Genomic DNA, 18,671 nt, shown 5'->3' with positions numbered 1-18,671 from the left:
AAGACTCCAATCCACATAAGAAGTCTACCTGGGGACATTCAAGGAGCATGTAAGCAATGGCTGCCACTTGTAAGGAACTGAGCATGCATGGACATGTGACTTGCCCATGTGACTCCAAAACTCCATCTTGGAGCTGGATTCTGCATAGGAGAGAGGAGGGGGTCTCCACCCACAAGAGAAAGTCTATTTAAGCCCCTGGGAGACCCCTCCATTTTGTCTTCAGCTGGCTCAAGAGATGCCTCTCCACCCCCAAAGGATACCTGAAAGAAACTGAACAAAGGACAGTAACCACAGGAGTCTGAGTGATTGCTGGACCCAGACTAGAAGGAGGCTAGTCTGTAAAAGGAGTTTACTGGAACATCTCTGAAGGTGAGATTTCATCTGTAATCACTTTCTTACTGTATTAGGTTTAGACTTGCATGTTTTATTTTATTTTACTTGGTAGTTCACTTTCTGTCTGTTATTATTTGGAACCACTTAAATCCTACCTTTTGTATTTAATAAAATCACTTTTTAAATATTAATTAACGCAGAGTATGTATTAATACCTGGGGTGGGGGGGGAGCTGCTGTGCATCTCTCTCTCTATCAGTGTAATAGAGGGCAAACAATTTATGAGTTTATCCTGTATAAGCTTTATACAGGGTAAAATGGATTTATTTGGGGTTTGGACCCCACTGGGAGCTGGGCATCTGAGTGTTGGAGACAGGAACACTTCTTAAGCTGTTTTCAGTTAAAAGCTGCAGCTTTTGGGTGCGTGGGTCAGACCTGGGTCTGAGTTTGCAGCAGGCTAGCATGTCTGGCACAACCGGGCAGGGTTCTGAAGTCCCAAGCTGCCAGGGAAAACGGGCTCGGGGTAGTCCCAGCACATCAGGCAGCAGTCCCAAAGTGGGTTTCTGTGATCCAATCCATCACACAATGCAAGCAAAAGTGTTCTACAGGCCTCCAAAAGATAAGACCAGAATAATAAATTATGCAGAAAGAAAAAAACAGCTGATTTCAGTCCTGGTGACGGAGAGAGACTTAAGGACTTGTCTACACATACAGTGCTGCAGCTGTGCTGCTCTAGCGCTTTAGTGAAGACGCTACTATGCCAATGGGAGAGCTTCTCCCATCACAATAGTTAATCCACCTCCAAGAGAGGCAGTAGCTGTGTCGATGGGAGAAGCTTGCCTGTCGACGTAGTGCTGTCTACACTGGGGGTTAGGTCAGTCTAATGAAGTCGCTCTGGGGTGTGGATATTTCACATCTCTGAGCGATGTAGTTATACTGATGTAAGTTTATAGTGTGGACCTGTAATGTAGAGTCAGGAAGAGCTCTATTCTGAATTTCTCAGCACTGAATTGTTCTCTCCTCCTCCTGGCATACTTGTGTGGGAAGCTGTGAATCAAAGAGCACAGAACAAATAAAAGCTTCCTATTTATAGCTATACAAAGAAGCAAAAAAAAAAAGATAGAGGGCATGCATGCTACACAGTGAGGGCCAGATGTGTGAATCAAAAATGATTTCTCACTTAGTGAAATAAATGCATTTACAGTATCAAGAGTATCAGCTGTTCCTCTGGACCTAAATGTTTGCTTACTGCTTAAGGTGTCATAAAGCACTCTATGATCCTCAGAAGGAACAAGTGGTTCCTAAAATGAATGTCCATGTTCTATGTGAGGATTCAAACTATGGCCCTGACACTGCAATCAGCTCTATACAGGCTCACCCCAGGCCCGTAACTCTTATTATAGCTAAAACCTTTGAAAGCCTAAGCTTTAACTCCACCAGCTTAGTACACACTAAAACACAACTTGCCTTGTCTTGATTAGAATGTGTTAGATCGTTAGCGAACAAGACACCTTTAAACATTAATCCAGACAATGCCTTAATAGTCATTCTAGTGCTGTACAAACCCACAGCAGATTAAAATTCAAAGCTTTTAGCTGTTACAGGGCATCGTGTGAGAGCACAGGGATTGCATGGTTGGAGTGCAGTGAAGCTCAATGCAGCAGCAGGGCCACAATTTGAATTCTGACACAGAACGTAACTATATTCATTTTCAGGACCACTTTTAAAAACAAGTCTTCCTCAGTGACAATTCCTTCCAACTGAATATATTAATACTCAAGCACACCCAGTTCGAGAATATATAATTCCCTGAGCTTGATTAGAGCTGGCCACATGAAAGCTTTTTTAATTGCACTTTACCATCACACTGTACTGTGGTCTTTGGGTAACATTAAACATAAAAGCAAATGTGTTACAGCTGTTCAGAGACTAGTGAGAGTTTGAAATTACACAGGGTTAGTTTTGGAACTCTCAGGTAGACACTATTAAGGCGAAAACCTTCATGGCAAATGCTATTATTCTAAAGCATTTGAACATCCTTTACACCCCTTTCTCCTTTTCAACTTTTTTTTTTTTAACTGAAATGTAATACTAGACGCATGAGTGTAGACCTGCTGAAGTAGAAATGATACCAAGTATATAATATTATCTGTGTAAGAGCTGAGGATTTGAAGGAAAGGAAGACAGTATCATTCCATTTTACAGATGGAGAAATGGAGGCACAGATAGTGAATTGACTTGCTGAAGACCACACAACAAGTTGGTGTGACAGAGCTGGGAATAGAACCAAACTCTCCTGGCTCCTATTCTAATGCCTTATCTATCCACTGGGCCACTGAGCAAAATGAAATAAATCTTATCCTTGCAGTCATGGAAGTCAAGGAATTAACGATTCCGTGACTTCACTTCAGCAGCTTCAGTCAAGGCTGGGGCTGTGCCCCACCGCCCCATGGCTGTGGCCAGGGCTCTGAGCCCCACCCCATCCCCCTCAGCTTCAGTTGGGGCTTTAGCCACTGCTGTGTGCCCCTGCCCCGTGGTTCAAGCCAGGGCTAAAGCTGGGGCTGTACATTCTTGCCTGGGGCTGTGATGGGGGCTGGAGCTGTGCCCCCCATGGCGGTGGGGCTGGAACTGTCAGTCCCCCACATGGGGCTCCAGCAGTCATTCCTCCTCCCACCCCACCTATTTCTCCCCCCATTAATTTTAGTAAAAGTCTTAGACAGGTCATGGCTCCCGTGAATTTTTGTTTATTGCCTGTGACCTGTGTGACTTTTACTAAAAATAACCATGACAAAAATCTTAACCTTAGCTATGACATAGCCTTTTGGATCATATGAAAAGTGAAACTGGTCCAATAGCCTGTAATGGCCTCTGTTCTGCAATAGGTCATTTTGCGTTCTGTTGAATATCTCCTCCTGTGTGTCTTATATAGCTCAGACAGAGAAAAACCATTAAACATAAATCTTTATATGGAGTCTTTGTATAGTCCTTTCAAAGCCATTCTTTGAATTTGAAACCCAACAACCATGGCAGTGGCAAGGGTAAAGAAACCAAGCATGTGTATTACGTAATAAGAGTTAATGGTGCTAAGATGACAATGAAGAGATGGTGACTGTCACTGCAAACACTCCATTATGTATTGTGGAACTGGCTGGAGCTTCAGCTCAGCCACCTTAATATATTCTTATAGTCAGAAAGACCCTCCTTCTTCTTTGACTAGGAAGTCAATAGTTAATGGAGGGGGAATCCTTCACTGGATACAACCCAATCTTAACTTCATGGTCACATAGTATGGCACTACAATTTTTGAAGAGAAAAACTGCCTTAAGCCTCCTTGCAAAGCTTGAGACCACTATCACATTGTTCAAGCAGGCTGCTTGAACAATAATGCATTGAGTACTAATCCCTGCCCGCAGTAATCTAGCATGAAGGTTTTGAAGTTGGGAATGACCACAAAAACAGAGGGGAGAGAAAGTCAAAACTCTCCCCATATGAAAAAGTAATAAAGTAAGAGAGACATCATTTGTCTTGTTTATACAGTGCATGGTTCTCTCTCTTGCTACGGTCTTGGCCGTTCAGCTAAAAGGCTAAAGTTAGTTTTTACTTCAGATTGAATTACTAGCAAGTCTTTTCACAGCAAAGCTGGGAATGCATGACTGTGGCAAGAGCAAAACAAACTGAGAAGTGGAAAAACTATTGATAGGAAACACTTTAGAACTAGTGTCATAGCAGCAGGGTAATAGCTAATATCATGGTCATAATAATACTTAACATTTACATAAATACTTTACATTTACATAACCCCATCCATCTGAGCATTTCAAATGACTTTGAATTAATGAATTTAGCCTCACAGCATCTGTGTGTAATTCAAAATTACATTTATTTGGAAAAAATCAATTATTCACTCAGCTGTAGAAAAAACTGTACAGGTTTAGTAAAAAAGATTTTCTAAAATAAATGTCAAGATCGCTTTAAAAGGTACATCCCAGAATACTGATCTCTAAGCACTGAGAAGTTTGACACCTGAAAAGGCACGTGGCAGTGTACACACACACCATCTCCTGTCAGGGTAAATAGCAGTGTGCTGACACTGCAAGTACTGTCTACTACACTATCCTGGGCCTCACCACGTTGAGGTCCAATGGTCAGAGTCAAAGCAGCAGCCTTTGGGTTCTGGGCTGCATGGCCTAGCAGCCAGAGTCAACACCGTGGACCTTGAGTGCAGGGCAGTGTGGCCTACTGGCCAGAGTCAATATAGACACCCTCAGGTACAAGGCAGTGTGGCCTAGTTGACAGATCTGGGGGGCTACCCCCAGAGGGGGTGGCAGTCAGGGGACCCAGGCCCACCCAACTCCACCAGGTCCCGACCCAGGGCCCTAACAATGGTGGAGTGGTCCACCACTGGGTCAGCAGGGAATCCAAGCACAATACGCTGAGCGTACATGGGTGGGAGATACCACTCACTCACTCACCCACCCTCCCTGGTTCACTTCCTACTGGGCTTTCTGATGCTGCAGTCCATAGGGCATTTGGGTCTTGGGGCTTCTCAGCACAGGTAACTCCCTGGGACTTCAATGACAACAGGTCTCAGGCTCCTGCAGGCAAGGGTTGTAACACTCCTGGGCTGGAGCCTCCACCAAGCATCCTTCCTCCTTGGCAGTCTGCCCAGACTGGGCTGGGCTGCTCTCCTTTATACTAGCACAGCAGCTGGAGCATGCCCAGTATGGTCTGAGGGGTGGGACTTCCTCCACCCATAATGTGGGATTAACCCTTTCCTGCCTAGTGCGGGGTATGCACACCCTGTCACAGGGCTGCTCTGGACTCAGATAAGCAAGCTTCCAACAGAGTTTGAATCAGAATGATTTAGCAAAGGAAAAAGATTTCTTCTTACTTTAACAGTAGCGTATGATGCTTTAGGAGTGTCAAATGTTGAACCATCTTGTATGCTGTGACGTGTATCTGTCTGTAATCTCTTGTCCCAGGAAAAAAAGTCTGTATGCTGCTAAGAACCAGTTGTACCACTTAGTAAAACATGGCTGCTCAAACTGAAATGTTCGATGGACAATTTTGACTTCTCTAGAAAGTGCCAGGGCTTGATTCTTTTCTCACCCCAATGTAAATCAGGACTAACTCCACAATGAAACTGTAACAGTGTAAGGCTGGTACAACTGAAAAGAGAATTGGGCCTTGTGTCTCTAGGCACCAAAATTGTTAAAATTGGGTTGGCCTCCCTTTTTTTGGTCACAATTTACTCTGGTTTAGTTTATGTTCATTTGAAACTACTTGGTTAGGGCTGTGATAGAATTTGACACATATAGTTTTCTAAAATTGTCTGGATGCGTGCAATGGGATATAATGATACTGTGAAATATTTTAGACACTAAATTGCATTGCTGCCTAAAGTTGTTCAGGATAACACCAAAGCATGTCTGACTATGTGTTCCCTGATGCCCTGGCCCCACGGACTCTGGTCTCACCAGTACGTTTGGTAAATGTCTTTTTACTTCATTTTCCCTCTCAGTAGAGAGTAGGATAGATAGGTACATCATCAAATTATTTCTATGCAAGCCACTTGTATGTTCAGATAATTAAACCCTCAGTCTATCTCATTCTCTCAACACGCCATAGTCATCCAGGGCCTGGTCTGAACTAGTATGATTGGATGATGACCCTCGATGGTCAGAAGAAAGGACCGTTCTGGGATTTTCCATCTGCAGTACATTGACATTCAAACTCTATGAATCAAGAAAAACAACATTTTCCCCTCCACTGGGTTATTTCACATGAACCAAATGTATTTCTGGGTCTGTTCAGTGGAAGAGCAAGAGAGCCCTCCACTTTCAAACTATCCCATTTTTTTGTTACTTTCAAGTAACTTTTTAAATAGACATGGGCAGCAGTCATAAAATGTCCTGTACACAGTGGGCCAAGTGTTAATGTCTTTTCTCACTCAGGCAAAGTTCCCACTGTCTCTTCCAATGGACTATACCTGAGAAAGGACTTCCCTTTTGTAAGCGAATAGAGCCATAAATCATCAAAAGTATGTGAGTTTGGAGACAATTGTAAGCAAATTTGTTCTATACAACTCAATTGTGGAAGCAGCCTAATATCAGAAAGCCCTGTTAGGTAATTTCACGCTGTTCTCTTAGCCCTTAGCTCCCAGGAAAGCTGTCCCTATAGGAGACTAATCATGCAAAGTGCTGCGCCTCCAGAATTCCTGCTCACAACAGTGAGAGTTGAGGGCACTCAGCACTTTGTACAATCAGGCCCTAGATGAGGAATCTACTTCATCTCTGGCAGAACATTATTGGTGGCTAAAAATCCCATTTAGTGATGGGCTAGTTCTTTGCATACTTTTTGTTATTCAGCAGTTCCTTGCTATTATGTGCAACTGTGTAACACTGAGTGTAAATCATCAGTAAGCGACATGTAAGTATAACCAAAATTAACATCTCCAGCTTAACAACCAAAAGCACCCAATTAATTGTCATTAGGAAAAAAAAAGTTATATCTCCAGAAATGAAGACAATGACTGGATGAGCATAACTGAAATGAAGCTAGCCAGAGCTTTTCCCCTTCTCAATACCTGTGGGTCATTTAGCCGTAGGACTTAAAAATATGATATTGCAACTCACCAAAGTAAGATTTCTGTGATAACCAGGGAATAAAAACCTAATTACTAGGATAAACAACTCTCAGAAGTTATATCCAGATTATCCGTTGTTACTATACCTGCTTAGAGTTAAATTCTTGGTATTGCAAACTCTTGGTTCCAACAAAATCATGGCTGTTTGCACAGAAAGCTTGGTCTCTGTTTCAGGGTCATGGACACTAAGGTCCAGATCCTCAATGGTATTTAGGCTCGTAACCCCCGTTGAAACCAATGGGAGTTAGAGAATCTGGGCATAAGATCCTGAATAAAAATATAGGATCTGCTGTTACGTCATGCTAATGTGTGGGATTTTATTAATTCAAACCAAGACATAAGAGGGATTGGAACATCCCCTTTAAAACAGGGAGAACGAGGGACTGAGAAGGTTCTGCACACAAAACAATAGAAATAGCTGAGCTTGGGGAGAAAGTTTAGGTCACATTGATGTAAGTCTTCTAGCAAGAGAACTAGCTTTCTCTGCTGTTGTATAAATGAGCCCTTTTCTTTCCAGAGCCTTGTTTTTGATTAAATGTCTTGTTGAACTTCAAAACACACAAGACAAAATCTTTCATTGTGGCTGTGAGCTGTGGTTTCACTAGGAAAGTTTAGTGTGAGCAGAAAAACAAGCATGAAGTCAGCATCTAAATCTCTAGGTATCACAGAAAGAGGACTATGGGGAAATAGGAAGAGGGGCCTTGGACCTGTGAATCCTTGACCATGCATCTATCACCTTATTACAAAGAATACAAATTTCCCATGATAAAAAGTCAAAGTCAGATGGGATCCAGGGAGAAATAACATTCCACTGACAACAAGGGCATGTACTAATTTCAAAGGAAATTCCACAGTTACCAGTTAAGCAGGCAGTATAGACCAAAGGAGTAAAGTCTTAAAATCTGTGGTGGGGCTTGAGTGGTCGAAGATGAAACTAAAAAATAAGATATTGAAAGGTAGCGAACTCATTGTACTTGCTTGTTTGCTGATGGATTCCAAATTAGCCCAAACAACACTGCCCCTGTATTTGATGTTTAATTCATATATGGAAAGGGAAGGAGAAATAAGAGTTCCTCAGAACTAGAGCAAATAATTCACAACAAATCACTTACTCACTTAATTTGGCCTTTTTCACTGCTCATGGAACATCCATAACTGGATTGATATTTCCTTGAATTTGAGGTAGCAAATATGAACACTCACCAAAAATGTGTGTTCCTAGTGCAGTTCAAGAATTAACAGCATCAAGGAATCCCACTTGGAATGTTGAGAAGAAAGTGACTGAGAACTGATTTAGCTACATTCTCCTTCTCTCGTTTGCACCCAGAGAATGAAACTCTCATTTTGGTAGGCAGGAACTCCTTTTCCCTTTTGCAAACCTTCTTGGTTTGCTTTCTTCCCCAGAGTCTTTCAGAGCAGATTACATATAAGGATGGAGGAAAATTTGTAGGAAGCAAGACCACATAAAGCTATCAAAGCATCTATTCCTATAAACAGTCCCAGTCACATGCTAGAGTACAGGCAGCCTCCAGCAATGTCTTTCTGCCCTCTGCAGTTCACATGTTCGATGTTGGTACATAGAGTGAGTGTTAACAAGCACATAAGCCATCCCTGTCCCACAAAAGGGGCTTTCTGCAGTGTTAGACTGCCCGTGTTAGGCTGCCCCCACTCTCTAGTTAAATAGGCATAACACTGTGGCAGTGCCCACCCACCACATTATCTCAACGGATGGACATGAGTATAATTATTCAAGCAGTCAAATGGACCAGCTGCAGGTGGAAGGGTCTGGTCATCCTGAGTTTTTGTACTTGTGGTTAAGGCAGGGGTTCTTAAACTGGGGGTTGTGACCCTTCAGGGGGTTGCGAGGTTATTACAGGGGGAGAGGAGTCCCCCAAGGTGTCAGCCTCCACCCCAAACCCCACTTCACCTCCATCATTTATAATAGTGTTAAATATAAAAAAAAGTGTTTTAATTTATAAGAGGGTGTCATGCTCAGAGGCTTGCTGTTTGAAAGGGGTCACCAGTACAAAAGTTTGAGACCCACTGGGTTAAGGGGATAGGGCCATTTTCACTCATTCAAATCACAAGTGGAAAGAGAAAAGCATTATTTTTAAGGATCTGATCCTGAATTCCTCCTTCAGGCAAAACCATCACTGAAGTCCAGTGCTGCAGAGTTGAGCTCTAACCGTCTGACAACTTTTGGCTCTTTCTTAGGCTTTCACCCAGCTGATTAAAATAAGCCACACTTGATGACCACATTTCTGCTTACTAGAGTTTCAAAGAGTGAAGAAGGTCTACTATAAACATGACATTTGCCCCTCAGAGAGTGAGACATTTTTCAGATCACTCAGACCAGTAATGAGTTCTGGCACCTGGGGTGCTTTAATGCTATACTGCTGTGGCTCAGAGCCTTGACTCCAGTACCCATCCCACAAGCATAAAGGTCTCACCCTGGCTTTCACCAGCCTAGTTACTCCTTTTAGGGTGACCCCAACAGCTCTACTATCCTGAGCCTACCCAAATCCATCTACCCAGAGTTCTTAACTACCAGACGCTTCGGCTTTTCCCCAGGATTCACCACCCCTGAAGGAGTGAAACCCTCTCCCAGTTATCTGTTCACTTTAGCACATACACTCCCCACATGGTTTGGACAAGAGAGACCTGCTTGGAGTCAAAATACACAAAATGTTTATTTAATAGAAAAATCACAGATTCAAAACTCAACTCGTAAGGGAAAGCAAACACATACGTGTTATACAGAAAATAAAGATGCAACTTCAGGCTCTTCCTATCTATATTGGTGAATTTCCCTTTTCTAATACAAGTTAAGATTGCCTGTGAATAGCTTCCCAGCATGCCTCATAACCTTAAAGGGGGATCCAGCATTCACAAACAGCCTCTCCGCCTTCAAAACTATCTCTAAGCTCAGTATGGCCTTCACTTCAAACCTCTTCCCTTTCAACAGGATTTTCCGGTTTTATTCCATTTCTCTCAGACTATGGTAATTCCTGGTTATTCAGAGCAGAAGGGGGCGGGGAGAGAATTCCCTCTTGACTTGATAGCTGGGCATCTCAGTGTTTTCCCATTAGCTGTAATGATCCATCATTTGCCTTTTTCTGGGTTGTGCCCTGGATCATTACTTGCTGGTTTTATGTACACACCGGGCTTGGGAGGAACCCCTACCTGCTGTGAGGTGTATTGGAAATTGTAGTTCAGGGCATGAGCATAGTATTCTATATACATAAATATACAGATTCACAGCCACACCTGTATATACATATCTCATAATGACCATAACGTTTGGAACATTACAAGCTTTCATAAAATACCTTACTCAACATATTTTTATATACAATAACATTGTATACAACCAGTCGATTCAACTGCTTACTCTTTGGGGCTCAGACCCCCTGTTTTCCCTTTGGGGTCTGGACCCTGATTATCAGAGACCCTGGTGGCTCAGCTCAATGAGGTAGTAAGTTTCTCCTTAGGTCAGCCACATTGTCACAGACTATACAGCAGTCTTGGCACTATGGTTGTTTAATGTGCTTCTCTGCAATACAGAGGTTTGTATTTTGTGGTCTTCGATAATAAAGACATAGGCCCATTGACTTCAGGGAGTTGTGCTCGTGTATCTCCGAAAAGAATTGGGTCCAGTATTCTGTAGATTATTCAGATGCTTGTGGCAGTTTTTTATTTGCTTTTGGGCAAAAACATGCTCTCTAGAAACATTTGTTGGCTAAACCAGAACACCCATTTTGACCTTGAACCCTTAGATTTCCTTCATTGCTTGCTGAAACAAATGGGTTTTTCCTTTGGGGGTAGGGTGGGGGAATTAATAGAAGCAGTTAACATCAGCCACATGTATCTATATTAGTGATGTATTTTTACTACATTATTGAAACCTGGTGCATTAGAAAGCCTGACGCATGATTTGTAGTTCTTTGCCAGAGGCTCGCAGGAAGACCTAATTTTAACTAAATCATTCAATCTCATTCTTATTGGCTGTACTAATTTTCAAGGAATAAACTCACTGTAGTACTCTTGGGTTTTTTTTAAAAAACAAGATTATGTGACTACATAGTGCAGAAACACTTTTGACTCATTACTATTATTAAAAAGCAAATAAAATCTCAAGTTTAATGTACCAAGAGCTGTGGGGGAGTGGAGAAGGTGAGGGGAAACTGAAGCAAAAAAGCCCTTTGGGGTTTGGAGCATGACTTTAAGACCATGAGAAATTATTCCTCATGTAAAAAGATACCTGCTGCCATCTAACATAATGGAAACAGGCACAGTTGCCCGTGGATTTGGGATCCAGTGAGCACGACTAGCCAGAAAAACCACAACAGAAAAAGTCTCTGAAAACTTCTGGGGTCAACAAACTGTACAGTTGTTGGAGATTTGTTTTAATCCAATTAAATGTTGTGAATTATTGTCTTGCTGGATACTGGTGTTTAAAAACATAATAAAACCAAAAGGTACACAACAAAGTAATCTCCTAAAAAAAAAGAATAGATTTACACTACCCTGCATGGGAGGTTTCTCTTTCTCCCCTCTTTCTCTTAATATAGAACAGTTACTTACCTGACAGTAACTGTGGTTCTTTGATACTTTTGTCTGTGTGAATCCCATTCATGGTGTGCAAATACCTAATGTGTGTGACTCCTGCACAAGAGACACATGCCTACTATGAAGGGGATCCAATCAGACAATAACAAAGAAAAATGCCTGGTGCTACCATTTTTACTCTAGCCCCAGTATGTCAGATGGATCTGTAGCAACATTATTCTATCTCCATGTTAAATGTATTCACTTACAGATTATTTTTAGGCAGATGAAAGAGCTCACAAGAAGTTTGTTTGTTTGTTTGTTTTACACAGGTGAAATCCTCTCCCAGTTCACAACAATGAAAAATCAGCTACAAGTATCTGCTGGGAGCCTCTTCTGACACCTACAGGTATTTTCAGGAGGTCTTCAAAGTCAGGTAGAGCTAGCATGGCTTTGGATGGTCCAAAACAATATAGCTGTGGCCTGGTAGTAGGTGTGAAATGCAAACTGTGTGCGATTTAGAAATCATGTACTTGATGAGTGAATGAACAGTATATCAAGGAGAGGTTAGCACTAGACTTGGTTGGGAGTTCGCCATCAAAATGTTTTTGCAGCAGAAAATTTTTGATTTTTATCAAAAAAATTTCTGTTTCTATTGGAATAACAGAAACAAATTATTTCATTTGGGATTGGTTGACCCAAATCAGCTTGTTGAAACAAATTGAAGTGTTTAGTTTTGAGTTAATTTGACATTAAGCTTTGATTTGTCATAGGAGCTATAATTCAGATGCCTCATTACCTATTCTTCTTTATGGGCCACGCTCCATGGCTGGACTACATCTCTCAGGATGCACCAGTGTCTGCTCTCTGGGTTAACCGACACTATGCGTCATGGGAATTGTGATTATGGTGCATCATAGGATATGTAGTCCAGATATGGAGCTTGGCCCATAGAGGAGAGTAGGGGCATGAGACACTTAGAAATACAACTCCCATAAGGCACCACAGCAGCACAGGGGGTATAGATTAATGTTGAACTGAGCTGAAACAACATGTTTCAATTCAACAAACCAAAATGAAATATTTTGAATGGAAATGTCTAAATGAAATGTTTTAAAAAAACATTTCTCAACTTTCCATTCCATGAAATATTTTCATTTTTGTTCTGATCTGGGATAAAAACAAATTTCAAAATACTGGAATTTTCCATGGGAGAGAAATTCCAATTTTCTATCAGCTCCCAATTAGCACAATCCATCCGTGCCATTTTAAGGAAAAGTGCTATGATGGCAGACTCTGAGTATGACTAGGGACGTGCCATTGGCAAGCTGCAATTCTCCATGAAAGCTGAGTGGTGACCACAATTTATTATTATAATATATTTTGTCTAGTGCCAAGAGTTAATCCTTTATAATTATGCTGTGTAGAGAAGTCAGTGATGAAAATGTACTTAACACTGGTGAGTACAACACATGTTGCTGTTTTGTTCAGATAGCTGTGGTATGTGCAGTATTTAAAAGCAGTGGAAGGACTAAAGTATAAGTAAATGAGGGAAGGGCCTAACCTGGAAGGTTATGGAACACAACAGCCATAAAATAGCTGTAGCCTAACCATAGCAACAGAAAGTTGAATCCTTGCCCCTGTGAAAACTAAAGTGCTTTATATTTTACTTTGTATCTTCTTTTGGATTAAAAACAAACTAATTTGCCAACGGCTGCAGTGAGAAGGAGCTGAGATTTCATGGAAAGTTACCAGCTTGCAGATTTCAACTATCTAATGGCCGCCAGGGAGCTTTTGCTTGGTTGACTCCATAACGTCCTTAGGAAAACACCTGCACAAAAAGATGATTCTTGCAATAATCCCTAAGCAAAGTAAGGCTTGGGCTCAGTAGAGGGAGTAATTTCTGCAGTCAAGGGCCCTCCACTGAGTAAGTCATGGCGTGGCTCCGCAAGTTCCACCCTGGGAACTGTTCTTGGTAAATTTGTTATTCTCTGGGACCACTTTATCTCTAGGATTGCTCTTCTCTCTGAGGGACCCTTGTTTCCAGCACCTTCTCCCTGGGAGTACCTATCTTATCTGACCTTGGGTACCTTTTTATTAGGTCCAGGTGCTCATTATAATATAATATAAGGGTAATGTAATTAATGCAAATCAACTTGGGTTTATGAAAAATACTTCTTGATATCTTTTGTTGAAGAAATTATAAGTTTGGTAGATAAAGGTAATAGTGTTGGCATAATATATTTAAATTTCTGTAAGGCATTTGACTTGGTACTACATATTTTGGTTAAAACACTAGAATGATATGAAATTAACATGGCACACATTAAATGGATTAAAAACTGGCTAACTGATAGGTCTCGAAATGTAATGATAAATGGGGAATCATCATTTAGCTGATGAGTTTCTGGTGGGGTCCTGCAGGGATTGCTTCTTGGCCCTAGGCTATTTAACTTTTTAAAAAATCAACAACCTGGAAAAAACAAAATAATTCCTGATAAAGTTTGTAGATGGCATAAAAATTGGGGGAGGGGGAAATAATGAAGAGGACAGATAATTGATTCAGAGCAATCTGGATCACTTGGTAAACTGGGTACAAGCAATCAATATGTGTTTTAATATGGCTAAATGTAAATGCATACATCTAGGAACAAAGAACATAGGCCATACTTACAGGATGGAGGACTCTATCCTGAGAAGCAGTCACTCTGAAAAAAGACTAGGGGGTCGAGGTGGATAATCACCTGAATGTGAACTCCCAGTGGCCACAAGAGCTAATACAATCTTGAGATGTATTCACAGGAGAATCTCAAGTAGGAGTAGTGAGGATATTTTACCTTTTCATTTGACATTGGTCTGACTGTTGCTGGAGCACTGTGTCCAGTTCTGGTCCACACAATTCAAGAAGGATATTGATAAATTGGAGAGGGTTCAGAGAAGAGCCACAAGAATGAATAAAGAATGAAAACAAGGCTGATAGTGATAGACTCAAGGAGCTCAATCTATTTATTTTAACAAAGAGAAGATTAAAGGGTGACTTGATTACAGCCTATAAATAACTACATGGGAAACAAATATTTAATAATGGGTTCTTCAATCTAGCAAAAAAGGTATAAATGATACAGTGGCTGGAAATTGAAGCTAATTTAGACTGGAAATAAGGCATAAATTTTTAACAGCTGGAGTAATTAACCATTGGAAAAATTTACCGAGGTTGGATGCTTTTAGAAAAGAATGGATGTAAATCAAAATTCGATGTTTTTCTAAAAGACATGCTCTAAGAATTATTTTGGAAATTCTATGGCTTGTGTTATACAGGAGGCTCTGACGCCCCTCAATTGCTATGGGACAATATGCCACAAGCCATGCAAGAGCCTGATCCTCAACTCCCATTAAAGTCCCTATTGGATGTGAGTATTGTGCAGAAGGCACTACACATGTTGTAGGACCACGGCCTCAGACACTACAAATTCACTTCAGCTTTCAGCTTGAGGAGAAGGATTTATTTAAAACGGTATACAGGATTATGCAAACACGGGGAATCTGTACAGCACTCTAGAGACCCAGGGAGATAACCCTTTGCCCTTGAAAACTGGAAGCACTCAAAATAAGGGTAACTAGCCACAGCAAAAAAATCTCATTTATTTTGCCTTGTTAAAAGATCCATCAAACTGCATTTTGCGGTTGGCTGACTGATTAGAGGTAGTCACAACATTCATCGTCCAGCTATTGGAAACAAAGATATACATATACTTCTGTTTTGTTGTCTTCTTCTCTACAGTGATTTTCCTCAATGAAAATGTTCAGCTACTCGCATACTTTAAAACAAATGATAAAGGATTTTTAAGAGAATTAAACATAGAAAGAACAAAGAACTGAGGCGTTCATCAGTATTTTGAGGAAGAGAAAACGTGAGCTAAAGTGATTCAAGAATAGCAGGAAACATACTTCTAAACTTTTCTCCTCTGATTTGCTCAATATAGACAGACAAATGTTGCCTCCATCCTAAGAAGGATTAAAAACTTCCCCCCTGACAATTGGGTTTTCACGAGGATTAGAAGCCCTATTTTAGACTCCTAGATTAGAAAACCAATTTCATCTCATAGTTTCAACCCACCTATCGAAAGAATATAAAAGGAGAAAAAAAGGGCTTCAAACTTTAGGAGGTTTTTTTCCCTGTTATTAACTTGGAGTGACCGAGATCCCTGACAGGAGTTCAATGTATAATAGTTTCCATTGCTTATGGTTCCCTTCTGAACTTCCATTTTGTGGGAATATGCTTGGATCATTGCATATAATACTGACCTGTCTCTAGAAAAGTCTCACTGTATTTTGGCCTGGCTCCTTTCCATTTCTAGTCCCCCTAAGTCTGTTCCCCATTTCAACATTGCTTATTGCTACATTCCCAAACACGTTACACAAGCTTAGAGGAGCAATTTATAAGAATATTAGTAATTTGGCTGTGACCAAACAAGCCTTTTTCTCGTATAACAAATCATTCTGCCATGGAAACCAGCATTTTGTGGTTATTTGCTCACTTGTTTACAGCATTTCATTGAATGTGATATTTAAACAGCAGGCAAATGATTCAACCCAATATAAATCCATGAAAACCATGCAGGTCTCTGCAGCAATTTTCAAATCTAAATCTGGCTGGAAACGTACTCTGAAGACTTTTCCAAAAGTGCCTGGAAGAATGTAATATATGAATGTGTAATCTTTCCACAGACAGCCAAATTGCGCCAAATGTGTATAGGTAGTGAGCCTACTTTGATTTTTGTAGCCTGAGGCAGCACCACAGTCTAATAACACTGCAGTAAAATATCCTGGCATATTGTCTGTAGAGATGTTTTTCTATAACTGAAAAAAAAAACGGGGGGGGGAGAATATAAAGGCTGCACAACTCAACCTCAAGAGGGAAATTATCCATAATCACACTTAGCTCAAATGCAGTATCATTGAATGTAGTAAATCTCACCGTCTGGGTCAGATCCTGCAACCCTTACGCACATGAGCAGGCTTTATCCCACTGACTCCAACGGGACTGCTTGTGTAGGTAGACTTGCAGGATCAAAGCCCTCACTTGCAATATTTTTATCAGAGAGATGTGTCAAGTTAAATGGCATAGTTAGAAAAAGAAATGTCCCCTTTCATGGGATTTCAGAATCCGAACCACAACCAGTATGTCTCTTCAGTTTTTTCATTCACCCTATGAAACAATGGCAGCATATTGGTACTATGCTCAACTCTAACTATGAAGCTAGTGCCTCCACAATAATCTGAAACTAGTGTAGGGGTGAAAATTTTCACCAAAGGTGACACAGCCTCTCACAGAATTGAAGGAGTGGGTTTAGACAGGATCTTCAAGGCCTGGACCTATGGAGGAGGCCAGGGGGAGCAGTGAATCAGAGCAGGGGTGGAAGCACAGCTGGTTGTCTAAACCAACACACAAAACTCCACCTGGTAAAAACAAACAGGCAGGCAGTGCAGATCACAGAACATAGATGGTTTATGCTAATGGCCAGAAAGGCCCCTTAACAAATGCGCCATCACAGTCTTCACTAGCTTGAGTTTCCAATCTGATTAAAGGTATTGCCCTATGTACACATTGCAGTCATCTAACCTTGTGTTAATAAAGGCATGGGTCACTGTAGCAAAGTGCTCATCTGAAAGAAATAGTCACAACCCCCTGAGAAGATGTACAGTAGAACCTCAGAGTTTCAAACTGACCAGTCAACCACACACCTCATTTGGAACTGGAATTACACAATTAGGCAGCAGCAGAGACAAAAAAATAAGCAAATACAGTACAGTACTATGTTAAACATAAACTACTAAAAAAAAGGAAAGTTTAAAAAAAGATTTGACATGGTAAGGAAATTGTTTCTGTGCTTGCTTCATTTAAATTAGGATGGTTAAAAGCAGCATTTTTCTTCTGCATAGTAAAGTTTCAAAGCTGCATTCGGTCAATGTTCAGCTGTAAACTTTTGAAAGAACCACCACAACGTTTTGTTCGGAGTTACGAACATTTCAGAGTTACAAATAACTTCCATTCCCAAGGTGTTCATAACTTTGAGGTTCTACTGCAGATTGAAAATACCTATCCTGATCACTGCTGCCATATGATCATCTAACAATAGCTGGGGATCCCACAATATCCCCAGATTGTGTACTTAAATACCACATGGTGGACACATCCTCACCATATCCAGTTACAAAGTCCCACCCTACCAACATCACTTATGTCTTATCTGGAGTGATCTTCATCCAGCAAGCTCCCATCCATACCTAACCTCTACAGCAGGGGTTCTCAACCTGTTTTTTTTACACCAACAATGGACCCCAGTCCTCCCCTGGTCTTTACTGGCCAAGGAGGACATTTAATCCAAAGCAGAGGCTGAGGCACAATACGTTGCTGACACTTCTAGTACTTAGTGAATGTATCAATGGAGTTACCAGGGATCAATTTGTCCACATTTGCCAAAGTGTCCTCTGTAGTGCTTCAGTGTAGACACTACCTATGGTGACAGGAGGAGTTCTGGCGTAAGTATAGGTAATCCACCTCCATCAGAGGCAGTAGCTGGGTCAATGAAAGAATTCTTCCGTTGACCTAGCGCTGTCTACAGCAGGGTTTAGATCAGTATAGCTACATCTCTCAGGGACATGGATTTTTCACACCCCTGACAGATGTAGCTATGCCAACATAAGTTCCTACTGTAGACCAGGCGTCAGTGTCTCTAAAACAGTTTGATGATGAAAAGGTAAGTCACTGTCCTAAAATATGGCCTCAGATTTGTTCCCATGTTGCAGTATGTAGTAATCAGCATATAAATTGCACTGGGCAACTACGTTCCCTCTAAGATGTGTGGCCATGCAGCAGGTTATCAAGGGCTGCGCAGGCGCATAGCGGGGTGGGGCACCTCTCCCCATGGCCCCGGGCTGCTGCGGCAAGAGAGGGCTGAGGGGAGTCCTCTCTCCCTGCTGCAGCCCCAGCGCAGACTTTATCCCAAACCCCTCATTCCCTGTCCCACCCCAGAGCCCACACCCCCAGCCAGAGCCCTCACCCCCACACCCCAACCCTCTTCCCTAGCCCTGAGTCCCCTCCCGCACCCCAAACCCCTCTTCCCTGGCCCCACCCCAGAGCC

Source organism: Chelonia mydas, chromosome 2 (assembly GCF_015237465.2).
Source record: "Chelonia mydas isolate rCheMyd1 chromosome 2, rCheMyd1.pri.v2, whole genome shotgun sequence".
Lineage (NCBI taxonomy): Eukaryota > Metazoa > Chordata > Testudines > Cheloniidae > Chelonia > Chelonia mydas.
This window is presented reverse-complemented; position numbering follows the sequence as displayed.